This window comes from Pseudopodoces humilis, chromosome 6, assembly GCF_049639895.1.
Source record: "Pseudopodoces humilis isolate 2021_Gansu_Grassland_sample_001 chromosome 6, ASM4963989v1, whole genome shotgun sequence".
Taxonomy (NCBI): domain Eukaryota; kingdom Metazoa; phylum Chordata; class Aves; order Passeriformes; family Paridae; genus Pseudopodoces; species Pseudopodoces humilis.
In genome coordinates, this window is record NC_142205.1 from 35274441 (window position 1) to 35291106 (window position 16666).

Genomic DNA, 16666 nt, shown 5'->3' on the forward strand with positions numbered 1-16666 from the left:
AACATTTATTTCAAGTCATGTTTTTCTTGTTCACTGCTGTTTTAAAGAGTCCAAATAATCTCTGAGCATAAGAGTGAAGAGAGACCATGTTGTATATATACATGGATAGCATTCTTCCTTCTGTACCTCAAACATTGTTACTTGCCTTTAGTACTCTGTCCTGGTTTTGTACTAACTTAATTTTTGATGAACAGGAATGAATCACATCAACCCATCACATAGCCTAGATTGAATTTATTTTTCTTCAATAGCTTATATCAGTCTTTAATTTGTGTCTACACAAATTTGGAATTTCTTCTTTATGAAAAGGTTTTTTTTTCTAACTTTTGAACTAGGAGAACGCTTTTCTCCATCTATTTCCTCATCTTGCTCATGAAAAATTTATGGCTGTTTTTCTCTTGTATCAGAGTGAAATTTATTTTCTCTTGGTTTCTGCTATTCTTATGATAAATTTGTTAAATTCTGCAGACTTATAGGGAATATTTTGACTAGGAGGTATTTCAGGTAAATGAAGCAATTCTCTGGAAGAGACAGTATGGTTCTCTGAGAGAGATATGTCTCTAAATACAACTGCAGAGCTGCTGCCTTTTTTGAAGTTTGTTTTTTTTTTTACAAAAGGGTAGGCTGCTTCAGCTTTACCTATACCAAAATTTTCATTTGTATGATTTCCCCATCTGATATCAGAGAAATTTTCTGTGAATATCATTTTCTCCTCTGGGTGTCAGACTCTGTGTGACCTTCACTGAAACTAATCTGCAGTGAAAGGGTTGTAAAAATGCAGAGCATAAACGGGGGAATAACAGCTGTGTGAGAATTTGTTTCCTGGGAGTCAAAAAAAACCCCACAGCTACCAGTGGGAAATAGTGAGGCACATCTTAATTTTATGTTTAATGCTCTTTTATATGGAAAAACTTGATCAATAACTTTAAAGTGCTGGTGTTACAGTGACATTCATCTAGTATTTTCAGGTAGGAAAAAATTATTTCCCCTGTGGGAAGATATATGTTTTCCATCTTTCTTCTTAAGGCAGAAGGATTACAGGGAGAAGGAGTCAGAGAATCTCCTCACTTTTGCATCCAAACACAGAAATAAACCAATGAGAAAACTTTGCTGGGACAACAGATCTTGTGCCTGTGTACATGCTATACTATGCCTTATTTTTGTGGCTAATTTAAATGGTCTTTTGTGAAGACATTGGGGTTAGATGTTGATTAATATCAATGCTGATAAACATATTTTTATTTTTGGGATAAAACCACAGGAAATCTATCAGCTAAATGGTCAGCTAAAAATTACAGTATGCATAATGTATAATCAGATATTTTTGGGCTTCTTTCATGTTCCTAAATGTTTCAGAGAAATAAATAGATAGTATTCTGTATAAAAGAAATCTGAAGTGATGTTAGAAGGCAGAGTAACCTTGTACCCCCTGTATGGTGTTTCTGCTGTGCATCTAAACCAGGCCTTTGCCTGTGTTTTCTCTCTCACTGAGCTGATGTTACACAGATAGGCTGAATAGACTCTAGTGAAAGCAGGAGCAGGTATCAAGGGAATGGTCATATGGGAATATTTGTCTTTTTTGCTGTTCAAGCAGTTCAAATACCTCCACAATGTAAGTTCACATTACACTGCATCCTTTAGGATGTAGCATCTTAGTTTCAGGTCAAGAATAGTGTCTAGTGAAAGCATTCCCATTTTGCATTCATCCTGATACTTTTAATGACTCTTTTTAGACTGCTGCTCTGTTAACCCCATGTGCAGAGTCCTCCATAGTATCCATCTTGATTTATGATAATCCCTTTTAAAATTGCAAGGAAGCATTTCATGAGTTGTCTCATAATTAAGTATTTAAGTGTGCATAAGTGTTATTTGGAATGCTGTTGAGTTGATTAATAATTATATTCTGGAAAAATATGTGCAGACTCAGAAAAAATAGAGGGATAAAAAACTTCCAGTGTTCCATCTATGTGCCGAATTTTTTTCTAAAGCAAACTTAAAACTGGGAAGTCATATTGATATTTTTGACTATTCAAATAAATGCATATTACAATACAAATATGCCATTTTAATATTAGTTATTGAGCATATGTTTTGGGAAAAATACCAGTTTTGAGTATGGGAGATAATAGAATTATATCTCTACTTCCATGTTGGTCTCTAATTTTGATAAGTAATAAATGAGGGAAGAGGGGACTTAATCGCCAAGAACAATAACACCTTCGGCAGTATTAGATCCTTACAATTAAAGTGCATTTCTGCACTGCTACAAAGCTGAAACAATTATAGCCAAAAGTGTACTTATGTTTTCTGGCTTGCATTATATGTCTGTAAGATGTACAACTTTTTACTCATTTCATGAAGTTTTACACGGTTTTTTCACTCTTAAAAAGATATAATATTTCAGAGCAATTGATGATGACTTTTTCAATTCTGCTACTTGAATTCAGCTCAACTGTGATGAAAGCAATTTTCTCTTCTAAACACTCTATGTTTTTTAAAATGTAATTCAGGTTACACTGAAATTTGTTGCATTTTTATAAAGGGTTTGTGAATGAATACTATTATTAACTGACTAAGGAGTTATTAAGGTGTGTAATGGCTGGCTTCTCTGTCCTCCCCAGGAGAAAAGTACAAGCACACCTTCCTTTGATTTTTGCATAATGAATTTCAATTCTAACACCTGTGGTTTGAACTGCACTTTTGTTCCCATTCTGAATAGCTTTCACCACAGGGTTCCAGCTGAACTAGTGCCTACACCCCACCACCCCCAACACACTGGGAGTTATCTGAAAAGAGATTTCAGTAATCTCTGAATTATTGAAGTAATGCTAGAGTGGCCTGAATGAACCTCACCTCTTGTCATGGTGATGTAGGGTTAAAAAGTAACTTGAAAGGTCAACTGCTGTGGCCTTTTTATCATTGTTTTACACAGATTTAATTTTTTGAAAAACAAAATCAAAAGGTAGTTAACTATTTTTTTCATGAACTAAATAATATGAGTATTGACTGATGCACTGAAGAGAGAAGAATTATGGAAATAAAAGATGTCCAGAAGAGAAATAAATGATGAACACGGCTGTGGGGGAGAGCTGCCTCAGGTCAGGAAAACCAGAGGAGTTTGGAGAGTGTTAGAGAAGTCCATGTAATTAGATCTGAGGAGAAGCATGCAGAGCACCCAGAAAAGTCTCAACACTGATAATCAAGTAGAATCGTATTTATTTAACAATCCACAATGAGAGATCTTAGCTTTTGGCTTTGTAATGCACATTCGATATACTCTGTGAATTTTCAGACAGAATCACACTGGGGCTGCTGAGAGAGGTATTGAATGTACACATTCAGGTAGCATGAAACAGCAATAAGTCAAAATCTGCAGCAGTCAGGGCTCAGACATTCACGATTCAAGAGGAAATTACAAGTCAACTCACTAAACATAATCAATCTAAAGGTAGGCTTTATTCAAGCCAGAACAGGATGCCTCTGGGTTTGCCTAGTCATAACACAATTTTTTGCTTTCCTCAATAAACTCTGCCATACCCATGCCTTAGCTGATCTTCATTTGAGGTGACAAGCATCAGTGTTACTTCAGGTCATAGTAGTTTGGATTTTGTGGATCTTTGAAAATCTGAGTCTCAACTCAGTCAACAGTGTTTGACGTATGTTCATCCCTAATGAAATCAAAATTGAGTTAACCTGACATGGACTGACTCTAAATGAATAAGAAGCACAAATTATTGTAGTGAGACATAATTATTGTCAAAAATGGATGGGAAATCCCACATTTAATCCTATCTGTATGCATTTTTGTAGAGCTAAACGTTAATGAAATGGCAGATGTGGAGTTTTGAGGAAATTCATGTGCCAGTGGTTGTTCTACTCTTACTGACATAGTTCATCAAATTAAACCAACAAACCAACAAAGTAAAACCAACACTGAACAACGACTGTACTTTTTTTAAATCAGTCTGTGGTTTTCAAAGACATGATGCATGGCATCAGTTCCAAAGAGTGTTCATGAACATCAATAAGTACCTCATCTATTTTAAAAGTGAGACTGTCATTAAACAATAAATTAAATTATTGTCATTAAATGAGTTATAATTAACTGATAAGAAAATGAAATTTTCTCATTCTCCAACAACTAATTTAAATATCTAATCCTTAAACAGACAATAAAACAAGAAGGAAGTCTTATTTATAACACAGGAGATGAAAGAGAATGAATTTTATCTTTCATTCTTCTTGAATCAAAGAAAAAAATGCTTTTAGTTTTATGTTTGACATTGAATTGGCTCTCTTTTTGCACAGGTGGGTGATTAATTCAATTGATGTATACAAATCCATATAGGAACTTCAGTCACAACAATGTATGACTTCTAAAAGACAGTGAAACATTCTCAGATGTCAGATGTTTGCTGATGTTTTAATAACAAAGAGATTACAAGTAAAAAGTTTGTAAAAACAGAATTACCATTTTTATGGGATGCAAACAAATAAAATTGGCTTATTTTCTTTCTCACAAGATTCTACTCTTGAAAATATCAGTGTAAATTTTCTTGAGTACTAGATCTAAACAAATCTGAGTGGAAAAGTTTAGATAACCAGCTCCAAAAGTAATGTTTTCTGTTTTAACAGTCTTCTGTTGTATAGAGTGGGTTCATATAAAGGTAAGTTCTTCAGCACTGAACTCCTTCAAATTGGAGATTAATTCTTAACATCAGTAGTAGCTGTACACTGAGCTATCGTGTGCAAATGTAGCCCAAGTATACTAAGATAATTTACTGATTCTGATGGGAAATTGTAGGAAAATTATCTTAATATCTACTATGTTTGTCAATCTTTCAATTTGTTAATTCTTTCAAGTGGCTGTGGCTTTGAAAGTTCTTTTGTGTTTTTTTTTAAATTTACTTGGAAAGTTTCCTTGTCACCCTTTCCTTGTTCTATGTGTTGTTATATTTTAATATCACATCATTGGGGAATGTGGATTGTTGAAGACCTAGTGACTTAATTTCTTTTCTTCTGGCCTGCATCTGGACCTGCAAGGTAGAGCTGATTTATGTCTTCATTGCAATGACTTCCTCTAATCTTCTTAGCGATATGAAAAGGAAGTAATGTGGATTGTCACATGAATAGTGTTACAGAGCAGGTGCTAGAACAGGTGTTACAATGGTAAAAGTCATTTTCAGGTCTTGGCCACTTAGCAAAGGGAAAGGAACACAAAAGAGAATTTGAACAGAGGAAAGAATACTCACAGGAGAGTTTCAGGAACACTTAAATCCTGAACCCTGCTTCAGATAGAAGAAGGAGCAGAAAGCTATCCAACAGATGAGTTATGAAGAAACAGCCAGTGGTCCTAGGGAGATTCTTGTCACCTTGATTGAACTGCATGCTTGATTGTGTGGATTTACAGCTTTTTTTCCTGACATAAACAGAGATTATGTGAAATTTGTATCATCACCTATGTGTGAGTAAAGCTGAAGAGTTTTTTATCTAATTAAGACTAATGTTTGGGGGTTTAAAATTATTTATATTTGCGATAGTGTTTGATTTCCGGAAGCCATCTCTTGGTATGCAGGTAAACTAAATTATGCTTTGATGTCTCCTCCAGACTTTATACTGTGATACAGAAATTCTTATATTTGTCATAAGAAATCTGAAAATTTTACTTTTTTTTTTTTTTCAAATTTCTGTCTCCTCCTAAATAGTTCCATTTGTCTATGTTGATCTTCATGTTCTTAAAAATTGATTAGGGAAAAAGACAAGGTGTTATGGTTGTGTCTTTGATGCTTTTCAAGGTTTTTGATAACTAGAACAAACTGGATTCAAACAGTTTCACAATATCAAAAATAATACATGTGTTTCAAAATTAAACAAAAAATAGAAGTTCCTTAAAGACCTTCACATTCTGAATTATATTTCACTGGTTTACATGTTCATTATTTTAGACAAAATTACAGACATTGTAGACCATTAAATACTTTAAGTACTCCTTTTATCATTCAGTTAGGGAAAAATGTTTGTTACTCTCACACAGTAGTTCAATTAAAAAAAAAAGTAAAAAGAACCAGCACAATTTCTTAGGTTCTTCTTCTTTCTGGTGAAAAGGACTGGGTTCCTGTACTGAGGAGCATGGTAGTTACAACAGATTTGAGACAACTGTAACTTGTTTGATTGTTTGGGGAGGTTGGCTTTTTTATAATTGTGTAAAGAAAAAATATGACAACTCCAGTAAAACCATTTGCTATTACAAGTAGTGTAGAGCCCTGAAGCTTGATGGTTTTCCAGAGGGCAACCTAAGCAGGACTAGAATGCAGGTTTTTTGTGCTCAATTGTGCAACAACTCTCTTCATCCCCTTTGTAATAATGCTTGACTACATTGCCCTGTTTCCAGTCGACTACACTTGAACTTAAAATGTTTTAAAGAGTGCCATTGTTGCAGGCAGAACTAATTTTATAATTGAAGTGGATACTATTGTAGAAGTTCAAGGACAGGACATGAAGATTTCAATTATTTAATTGATGTATCAAGGACTTTACATATACATATATATACTGTACAGATGTTTGATTTCCAGAGTATTATTTTCACTTTCTTTTGACAATCAGTGCTTTGATTAAGAAAATAATCTTCTCCCTGTTTCACAAGTGACTCATTTATTTGTTTCTCAAAGATAATATTTGCAACTTTGGCTCCCAGCTTCTTTATGCTTCTCAAAGGCTCAGTTTTCAATTTCCAGTTCTTTCAAAAGATTTCAAAAAATTATCTACTGTGTTTTTAAAGATCATTCAACAGAGCTCATATTTTCTTCAAATACCGTATTACTCTTGGGATCACAGTATATTAATAATTTTGTGTTTTCAGATGTATCGAGCTTTTTCTACTAACTAATTACAGTAGATAACTCTTCAGAAAATAATTTTTTTATAAAAAGGCAAAGAGATACTGGTCAACTAAAGACTGAAAATTAAATTATCATAAATAGTGTATTTGAGCTTTAAAATCAAACCACTATAAAATATTCTAATGTATTATTCTTGTATAGCTAAATTTTTTACTTGCTTAGGATTTCAGTTTCTCAGAGATCACACTCCATATTCTGAATTTCCACTAGATCTCTTTCAGTCTTTAAATATGTTCAGACATAACCATAGAATCTTGTACATCAAGGACTCTCAACTTTTAAATATAGACAAGGAAGTGTGCATCTTGTTATTGCTTTGAATTCTGCAGCATGTTCCATTACTGCTTCCTGTAGCTCCAGCATTGAGAAGAGGGAATAGTTTTGCCTTAAAGACACACAAAACAGATCTAGATTCTAATTGCAGCCTGCATTTATTTCTTTCTGGTGACTCTGCCACAACAGATTTTTCAAGCTGCTGAGGAAATACAACAGTATTAAGGGGGTTGGGGAGAAATAATGCTAATTTATGAAACAGTTCTTCATGACAGAATAGTTACATTTTAGTAACACAAGGATATCATGGTGTTCTGTATTTTTAGTGTAACACAGCATCAACATCTCTTGGTTTGCAGAGAAAAGTTTCTCTCCTGGTGTGTCCAGCACACCAACTTAGGATAACGTGAGTCTGAGTAGGGTAGACCATACATATATCATGAAGAGTTATAGAAGTATAGAAATAGATAATCCAATTAAACAGAATCTGTATAATAAGCAACAGGTTGTAGAAACTGACCTGTGTTATACATTGTAATGCATTAAAAAAAAAATTGTATTGCTTCCTAGAAATCTTGTTAATCAATGCATATGAAACATTTTTGAATTTGACACATTATACAAAATTATTGAAAACCACTTTAATATTAAACATTGTGATTTGGTGTTCATTATTGCTCAAAAATTATATTTTTTTCTAACTGGACTATTTTAGCATACAATACTTGAGACATAGAAAGTATCTTGATGCTTTCTTTGCACTGTACACAAAATTTACCCTGCTAAATAACAAACTATTAATTGACTTAGAAATTTAAATGGATGGAGGCCATATTACTCCATGCAGATTCCTACAATATTGCTTTACTCAGATAGGACACCCACATGGCACAGAGTCCTTTATGGTTCTATTCTGATGAAGGCAGAAGGAAAATATATATAGTGGATAAATCACTCTAATTTGCATGTTGCCCTGAAACATTTTAATCAAATCTGCAGTAATTTTATTTCTGGGACTCTAATTTCATTCAAATTTTAGATTATACTTGTTTAAAGATTAGCTTTTAAGACACTGTCCCTAAAAAAAGCCAACACCATTTAGTTGAGAACTCAAAGATTTTCTCTTTAAATGCTTGTAGGGCTGTGGCAATTGTACCTTTACTTTTGAAAACTAACTGAATACTTTATATTGAAGTCGTTAAATAACATTTCCTGAAGTGCATGTTTGCAAGACTATGCAAGCAAATAAATACACAATAAGAATTTACAGGAATATCTTTTTCTCCTGATTAGGTGAGATGCAGTATCTTGGAAGAATTTCTTCATAAAGGACTTTGAGAGCTGTGATAGTTTTTGGTGTATAAGAGGGTCACAGCAGTACAATTGTTCTGTAAGACTTTGCCTGTGCTTTTTCCTCTTTCGTTTTCTTACCTGAGAATATATTGTTGAATTTTATTTAGCCTAAACCTTAATAATTGGAGGTATTCTGTGTTTACACATACAAAGCCTGTGGGCTTTCTGGAGAAATAACAAGCACACTGGCTGATTGGGGTGACTGGTTGATACAAGGTGAAGCTCACCCCAAATCCATTTTTACTCAATAGCTTATCAGGCTTTTCAGCACTGTATTCTCTGCCTCTCTCCCAGAACAAAGATGTCACTCCCAAACACTGAACTTTCCTCTTGCAAGAAATATAAAATTTTTCTATTATTATGACTAGGGCTATAGTGCACTAAAAATAGTTTTCTTCTACTCTTATGAAATGCTATGGATTATGCAAAAGTAAGAGCAATAGTGAGCCACATTGAGATACCCACTGCATCAGACACTAGTTCCAGTTTCACTATACAGTGAACAGAAAATAGGTATTATTAAGTTATTTCTGATATGAATCCAAAGATTATATTTTTAACAGGCTGAAATCATCAGTGGGTTCTAAGGCATGGAAAGGTCAAATGAAATAGGGTATGGTGCATAAATATATAAATGTTTCTCCCTACAGGACTGTCTGGTCTACTGCTCCAAGGACATAGAGTAGGGCAACCTTCTAATTAGTGCCACTGCACATTTAGTTCATGCAACCACTCACATTGTACTGCAATGAGGAAAATAATCCTCATTATTCTTCTTTGATTCAAAAGAAATATTGAATGAGTAGGATTTAGAAGTTTGTGACTCCACATCTGACCTAGTAAGTGTCGTTGTTTTGTTTAATTACTTTCAAAATAGATTTTGAATTTCTGATAGTTTAATGAAAATTAAGTTTTCCTTTGGTGTTTGCTGCAGAGTTCATATATCCCTAAAGTGACTAACACATTTTCGTCATCACAATAATAACAGGTAATCTATTTACTAATTCTGCTTGAAAAATGAGAAAGTACTTTCTATTTAAAAATTTAGGTACCCTTTCAAATTATTCCATGGTCACAAAATTAATCAATCTCTATTTTAAAAGTCATTAGTCACATGAGAAAAGTGACAGATTTGCTGTTTTCCTTAAAACTCTTCAAGTTTCGTAAAAGTTTCCACTAAGAAAAACAGTACAGAGGATTGCCATTTGCCTAGACATTTCCATTTTAAAAAGGAAATGTTTAATGTCAACAAATATGCTGAAGGTTCTCCAAGGAAATATGTATGTATAAGGCTGAGTGACACGTATAAAGCTGAGTAGTTTAGCCTATATGGTGTATCAAAGCAATTTATGAACCTTTGAAAATAAAGGCATATCTTTGAGATGAAAGAACGAAAAAGTAGAGGAATGTTAATATGCATATATGCTGGTTTTAAAAGAGGCAGAATGACATCAAAAGAACATGCAAAGGTAACACCTTTTTCTCCACATAAAACCTTTGTTGCTAACTGAGTTGTAACATGAAAAAGCCAGCGGAGGAAAAAGAAAATTTGAAAAAACTGAAAGCACTTTCAGACCTTACTCTAGATACAATGAGCTCTGTAAAACTGTACGAACTAATAGCCACCTTAATGTCTTACATTTTATTTTGGGAAATACTGAATTTAGTACTCAGTTAACAGCTTTAGATTGCAGCCACCATCAGTAGCATGAAATACAGGAAGTCCAAATGATGGATTGTGCACCTGGGACAGAGAAACCCTGGGAATGAGTAAAATCGGGAGAGAGCTGGCTGGAGGGCAGCCCTGGAGAGATTTGGGCGTGTTGGTCTCAGTGGGAAGGGAACTCAGAGGGCAAAACCCCATCCTGGGGTGCATCGAGCACAGCACGAGCAGACAACCAACAGAGGTGACTGTCCCACTGCATTCAGCCTTGGGGGGTGTGCAGTTCTGGGCCCCACACGTCAAGAAGGATGTGATGGTCCTTGGATATGTCCAGAGAAGGTGGCAAAGTTGGTGACAGGGGCTGGAAGGCATGTCCAGGGAGGAGGAGCTAAGGACGCTGTGTCTATCCAGCTTGGAGAGAAGGAGGCTGAGGGGTGACCTCTCTGCTCTCCACAGCTTCCTGAGGAGGAAAAGTGGCTAGGGGACTGCTGAGCTCTTCTCCCCAGTATCCACTGGTAGGATGTGTGGGAATGGTTCAAATCTGTGTCAGGAAAGGTTTAGACATGCCATTAAAAAACATTTCTTTACTGAGGGGGTGGTCAAATACTGGAATATGTTTCCTAGAGAGGTGGTCCATTCACTGAGTTTCTCAGTGTTTTGGAGGTGTTTTGACAAAGACTTTAATGATTATTTTTAAATTTTTGGTCAGCCCTGAAGAACTCGGGCAGACTAGATGATTGTTGCAAGTCCCTTCCAAATAAAATATTCTTTTGGTTGTATTCTATCCTGTACCTGCAGCGTTGAAAAGCTGCACACTGATGACAATAGGACGTAAAGTAAGTTTATGTAAGTTTAGATTGCAGGCTGTGAGCACATTTGAGTCTTGCAAAGCATTAGAGAGATTATAGATGGAATGTTCATCAAGTTTGAAGCCAAATATGTCCACATAAAAAGTCAAGAGAAATAATTCCATAAAAAAAAGTAAATAAAATGTAACCAGAAAATATCCAAACACTTTGTCATTTACTGAAGTATTGAAGTGTTATGTGGAATGAAAATAAATTAAATTTCATCTTGTATGATCTAGAAAGAACAATCCATAGTCAGTTTAACATCAGGGCTTTCTGTCTGCCAGCTATTACATGGTAGGTAACAAAAAAATCCTCATTAATTCGTATCTCATGTTGATAACCTCTCTTTTACAACAGTTGCAGAGGGCATGGTGAGTAGTGCAAAGCTTGATATTTGTCTGTACTTGGTTTGTAGGCCACAGGTGTTATAGTTTTTTTGACTTTAATGCAGGAAGATACCACATAAAAGCTGCTTTTTCATTTTCTGACTTGCTAGTTTCCTCCCAGCTCCTGCCCAAAGCTTTTAGCTAAGTATTTTGAAAGTGTCCAACGCAAATTCCTGTAGACTTGTCTCGTGGACTAGCTCTCGACAGGATAAGAAAGCAGAAGGCTGGAAGACTGTGAGTATTCCTTCTGTCATCCCTTTTATGAGCAGCTTTCATCATTCAAAGGCACTTCCTTCTGGGAAAAAAAAGTAAATGTTCACCCTGTTAAGACACTCAAGCTGTGTGAAGCCATTCCACATTTGGTAGAAACCAGCTTCTGAATTTGACTTAATTTTTGTTTATGTTACTGCTGTCACCCATAGGTTCAAAAGTGACTGACCTACAAAAAAGTCATGGTCAGATCTTATTAATCTAAAGAAGCTGATTCACTTCTTCCAGATTTATTCCTCCATTTACTAGGGCACTGAACACAACTAAATCTTGTTATATGAAGAAATATTTGCTCTCCAGAAAAGAGTTCTTCCCCCTTTGTAAAACTTGGATTATAATTAAAAGCTAAAATTTATTAACATTGTTTGCTTAGATCATAGATGGGTTTTTATTCTACCAATGTTAAATAGCTTTATTTGTTAATTTGTCTGATTTAAATATATTCAACTTGTCATGTAATGTACAACATATGCTTGTACTGAAACATTGAGAAATATATGTTTGGTTGTGAAAAACCTAGAAAATTCAGTTTTCCACAGTAGTAGCTTGGGGTCTGTAAGCTTTCTTGATACTAGATGTAACCTCATTTCTTTCTAGGTTTTTGCACAAGAACTGTGTCTCATTATCTCTTCTGTTCTCATTTATTAGGCTTCCAAAAACATGGGGTGTTAAACTCATTTGTCTTCCAATTCACTAAACTAAAAATAGAGTTTCATGTTTAGAACTGTTAGGGAGAATGGAGATTTCCCCAGCTGGGAGGAAGAATGATGTTTTCATAGACCTTTTGAAACAGATTTAATAAAAGTTAATTCTTTCTCTTTAAGCACTTGCAGTGAAAGTGTCCCTACAACCTCTGAGTTGATCTCAGTATTTATTTCTATATATTGTTAGGGGTTTTTTGGTTTATCAAACCATAAGGTTTTTTTAAATTAGAAATTTAGCTAACTATATGTTCCCATTTTCCTCAGTAGGGAATATCCAAATCTTTCGATGTACTATATTTTATAGATAGTCTTTTATCCCTTATAGCTCTTCTCTGGACTCTTCTCAGTTTTTCTGCATTTTTTAGAAACAGATTGGCAGAAATAGCCGTATTTCTGAACTGGCTGCCACATAACTTCTGCCAAGCAGGCCAGTAGCTCTGCTGGTACTTGTTGCTTCATTCCATTTTTGGCAAGTAATTTTAGTGAAATGTGGTACTGATGTTAACCTTGAATTTATTTCCTCTTCCTCCACTCCTATGTTACTGTATTTTAACCAGACTACTTAGTGTTTTGTTTTCTTTTCCTCAGGTTATATTTATTGGTTTTTTGTATTTACATTTGGTTGGTTTTTATTTGGTCCTTCTTTTTTGGGTTTTTTTCTTTGAGCTTCAATTTTGGCTTGGCAAGGAATCAGAAGAGTTATCACCAATATTAAAAAAAAAAAGCAACCATAAAATTTTAATCTGGTTTTCAAAGAGTGGATATCCCTGTTTTCTCAGTTTAGTAAAAATATTTGAAAGTTATATTCTGTCCTTATTAGCATAGTTATAATTTGTCAGTGAGCTACCAATAACTACTCTGTGAGCAATTTCTTCCCCACTCCTCTCAGCTGGAATATTTAGGTGGTTTCCAACTTTTTTTTCCACAGTTTATAAAACTGGAAAATTTAGTAACCTGCTAAAATTTTTAAAAATAGTTCCTAGTGGTGTAGAGGTTACCCTATCTAATTTCTTCTGCACTCTACTGTGAATTCTGTTGTGCTTGGTCATACCTACCCCTTGTATTCTTTCCTTAGTTGTTTTCCTAAACTGCTCTGATTTTGTAATCCTTTACAAATACAATAACACGCTGAGAGGAAGGTTTACACACAAAATTAAAGATGTCAGTTTTTTTCCTGTGTCATTTATGAATTGCTTTCTAGATCAGGAACAATCAGTTTGACTACATTTTATCAGCACACAGAATAAGTAACATGACCATTTAACCTGTTAGCGTGTACTAGCTTGTAAAATCTTTCCCAGTAATGTTTTTCCCCCTTTTTTTTTTACATCTGCCCTTTTTCTGTCCTCAAGTATCTTCCAAAGAGTTTAAAAAAAAAATCATGAGTTTTGATTCTTTAATAAATCACAGGAATAGATACACTACAAAAGTAGAAAATTTAATCTCAAATTGGTATTTTTTTCCTGTCTCAGCTATACACATCTACCTAGAGATTTTTAAGACTCTTACTGTATCTTCAGTTTTATAACACTGATCTGTTTCTCTGGGTAATGATAACACAAATACATCTGGCTATAATTTTGTGATGGGAAAAAATGATTAAATCCAGAAACAATGTTTAGAGCACCCTCTCTTTTGTGTTTGGCCTCTGAGGGAAATGACCAGCTTTCCAGGGCACAACAAAAGTGATACAAGGACAAATATTATGCTCAAAAATTCTGATGGATAGATATTTTTTTTGTTGTTTTTTCTGTGCTCATCTAGCCTGCTGTGAACCCAGGTAAAATATTTCATTAGTTTCTAATGTTTCAGTGTAATATAAGTTCTGTTCTCTTTTTTTATTATTACCTAAATTCTTTTATTGTGGATTTTTTGCTTTAATTCTTTTTTTATTCTTTAGCTGAATCTATCTCTATAGATAAAACAAATTGACTTTTTTTTTTCATGGAAAGAATGTATAAGCAATTTATGGAGACTGATAGAAAATCTTTAGGGAAATATACATTTTCTTCATAAATAAGCCATCAGATTTGTTATGAAGCTTTCTTATTGACAAGATAACACTGATGTATTTCATATCAACTATCTTTACTGTTCAGATTACTGTAATTTCAAGTAGGGTTTAAGAGATCTTCACAGGGAAGGCAGCCTAACTAATTTTATTACTTTTTGGCTAGAATGTCCTAGCTGTGAGAGCTATAGTTATATATAAAAAGAGAAAATTGTAATATGTGGTTTTTAGAAGACAGATTTCATGCTTTTATCTTGTCAAGCACTTTGGATTAGATCCCATTTGGGACTTTGGGGACACAAACGAAGGATTGCCAAATTTAGCTTCAGAAGGTATTTGACTCCAGGGTAAAACCCAAGATTCAGTGAAAAGCCTAGGATTTTTTTAATGTGTAACTTTACAAAGGATTAGACGCTTCAGAATAAGAGCCAAACTATATTAAAAAATAAAAGAAAATAAAAAGAAGAAAAGAAAAGGAAGAAAGAGTTTACAGGCAGAGTGACTTGGAAGTTTATTTCAACTGGTTAACATGGGCATGCTTGAATTTATTCCCTAGATCTTTGGTTGCAATCATCCCTAAATTTCAAAAATAAATAAGCTTATGGTACTGTTTAGGCAAAATAGGTCAGTGGCAGGTAGGCCCAGACTCCTTTTGGTGTCTTCTCATCTCATCTCAAACCAAATGTACAAGCAGCCATAGGAAACCACATGGAAGTAACAGTTTCTTTAATGTTGTGGAACATGGAACAAATTCATTGACAACATCAGAAAATCATTTGACTAAGGAATTCTGTGGTCTTGATTCTTGGTTATCCTCTAGATTAGTTTTTCCTTGATTTTTTAGATCTTATACATGCCTTTCATGCAGAAAGTGGGTCTTCCAGGTGAGCACTCTGAGATGTTGGATAATTCTTCCTACTCTTCCCACCATGAGGGCCAGGTGAATGAACGTGTATGAGTAAAGTGTGATGCTTTACAGAGAAAATTGAGACCTATGCTCTGAATCGTTGGTGTGCTGACTGTGCTAAATTGGATGATGAAAAAGTTGATAGCTTTTATTGCTGACATTAAAAATAAACTGGGGGAGATGTGATTTCTGAACTGAAATATATTAAAGATTGTCATAGCCAGAGAGAAAAACCCTGTTCATGCAAAAAGCTGAGTGATTTAGTGGCAAACATGTAGATTGAAAGAACTGTCTGATTCTCTTGGTTTGTCAATTGAATAGGCTACAAGATATCAGAATTTTCTGGGGATAAAACATGTATGCAAAATACCCATTTGAGGCTCACAAAAATACAATATGAACCACAAGAAACATGGGGCGGAGATATTAAAAAAATCACTCACCTGAAAGTGGCAAGCATTAAATTAGGTTCCTGAATATTGCTTAGTGTGAAACATTGTTGCATTGTGTGATGCATTTTTGGATCCACAGAAATACCACCTACCTGCCAAATTGAAGAAGCATCATGAAAAAACATATAAAAAATAGAAATGTACCCCCTGCATAACAAGCAAAATAATCTGAAGAACTAGGGCTGCTCCGGGGCAAATCTCTCTGTCTGATCTCAATGGAATAAAGTGGAAAGAATGCATTCATGTTTTATGCAACATCTGTAAGAAAGGAAAAGGTTTTCCTACCAGAAGAATGCCATCAAAGAAACACTGAATTCTTGCTTTTATATTTGGAAAAGCTCTGTAGAATCAACATCAGAATTATAGGGGGTCAGAACCTATAAAGGCATTAAGAATCTTGTAAGATTAAAACCAAATAAAGGTAACTTTGCAATTTATATAAAAATGAGCCACTTTTGCTGAAAGAAATTTCACTTTTGTTAGATTCTGTGTATTTTGCAAAGTGCTTTAAGTAGCTCCACGAGTTCAGCCTCTGCTGATTACGGTTATTAAATAAGATTTCATTTTTTATAAAGGTAATTGTATGTTGCAATCATACCTACAGTACTGAAGCATTTTCCAGTCCTGGAAAACAATACACTTCTTTTCCAGAAAGCTTCTTGAGTAACAAAATAAAGAAGCAGAGCAATGTGAAACAAACGGGAGGAAAAATGAGCAAGTGTAAGAAATATGGTGATAATTGCTCCCCCAGGCCCTCCCAGAGCTTTGTCATGCAGTATTCTATCTGGTAATAAAAAGAAAAAACAGAAAAGGGAGAGGGCTAGGGGGAAAAGAATAAATGAAAAAGAAAAGTCAAAGACACTTCTCTTTCCACAACTTAGCCAGCTTCACTGA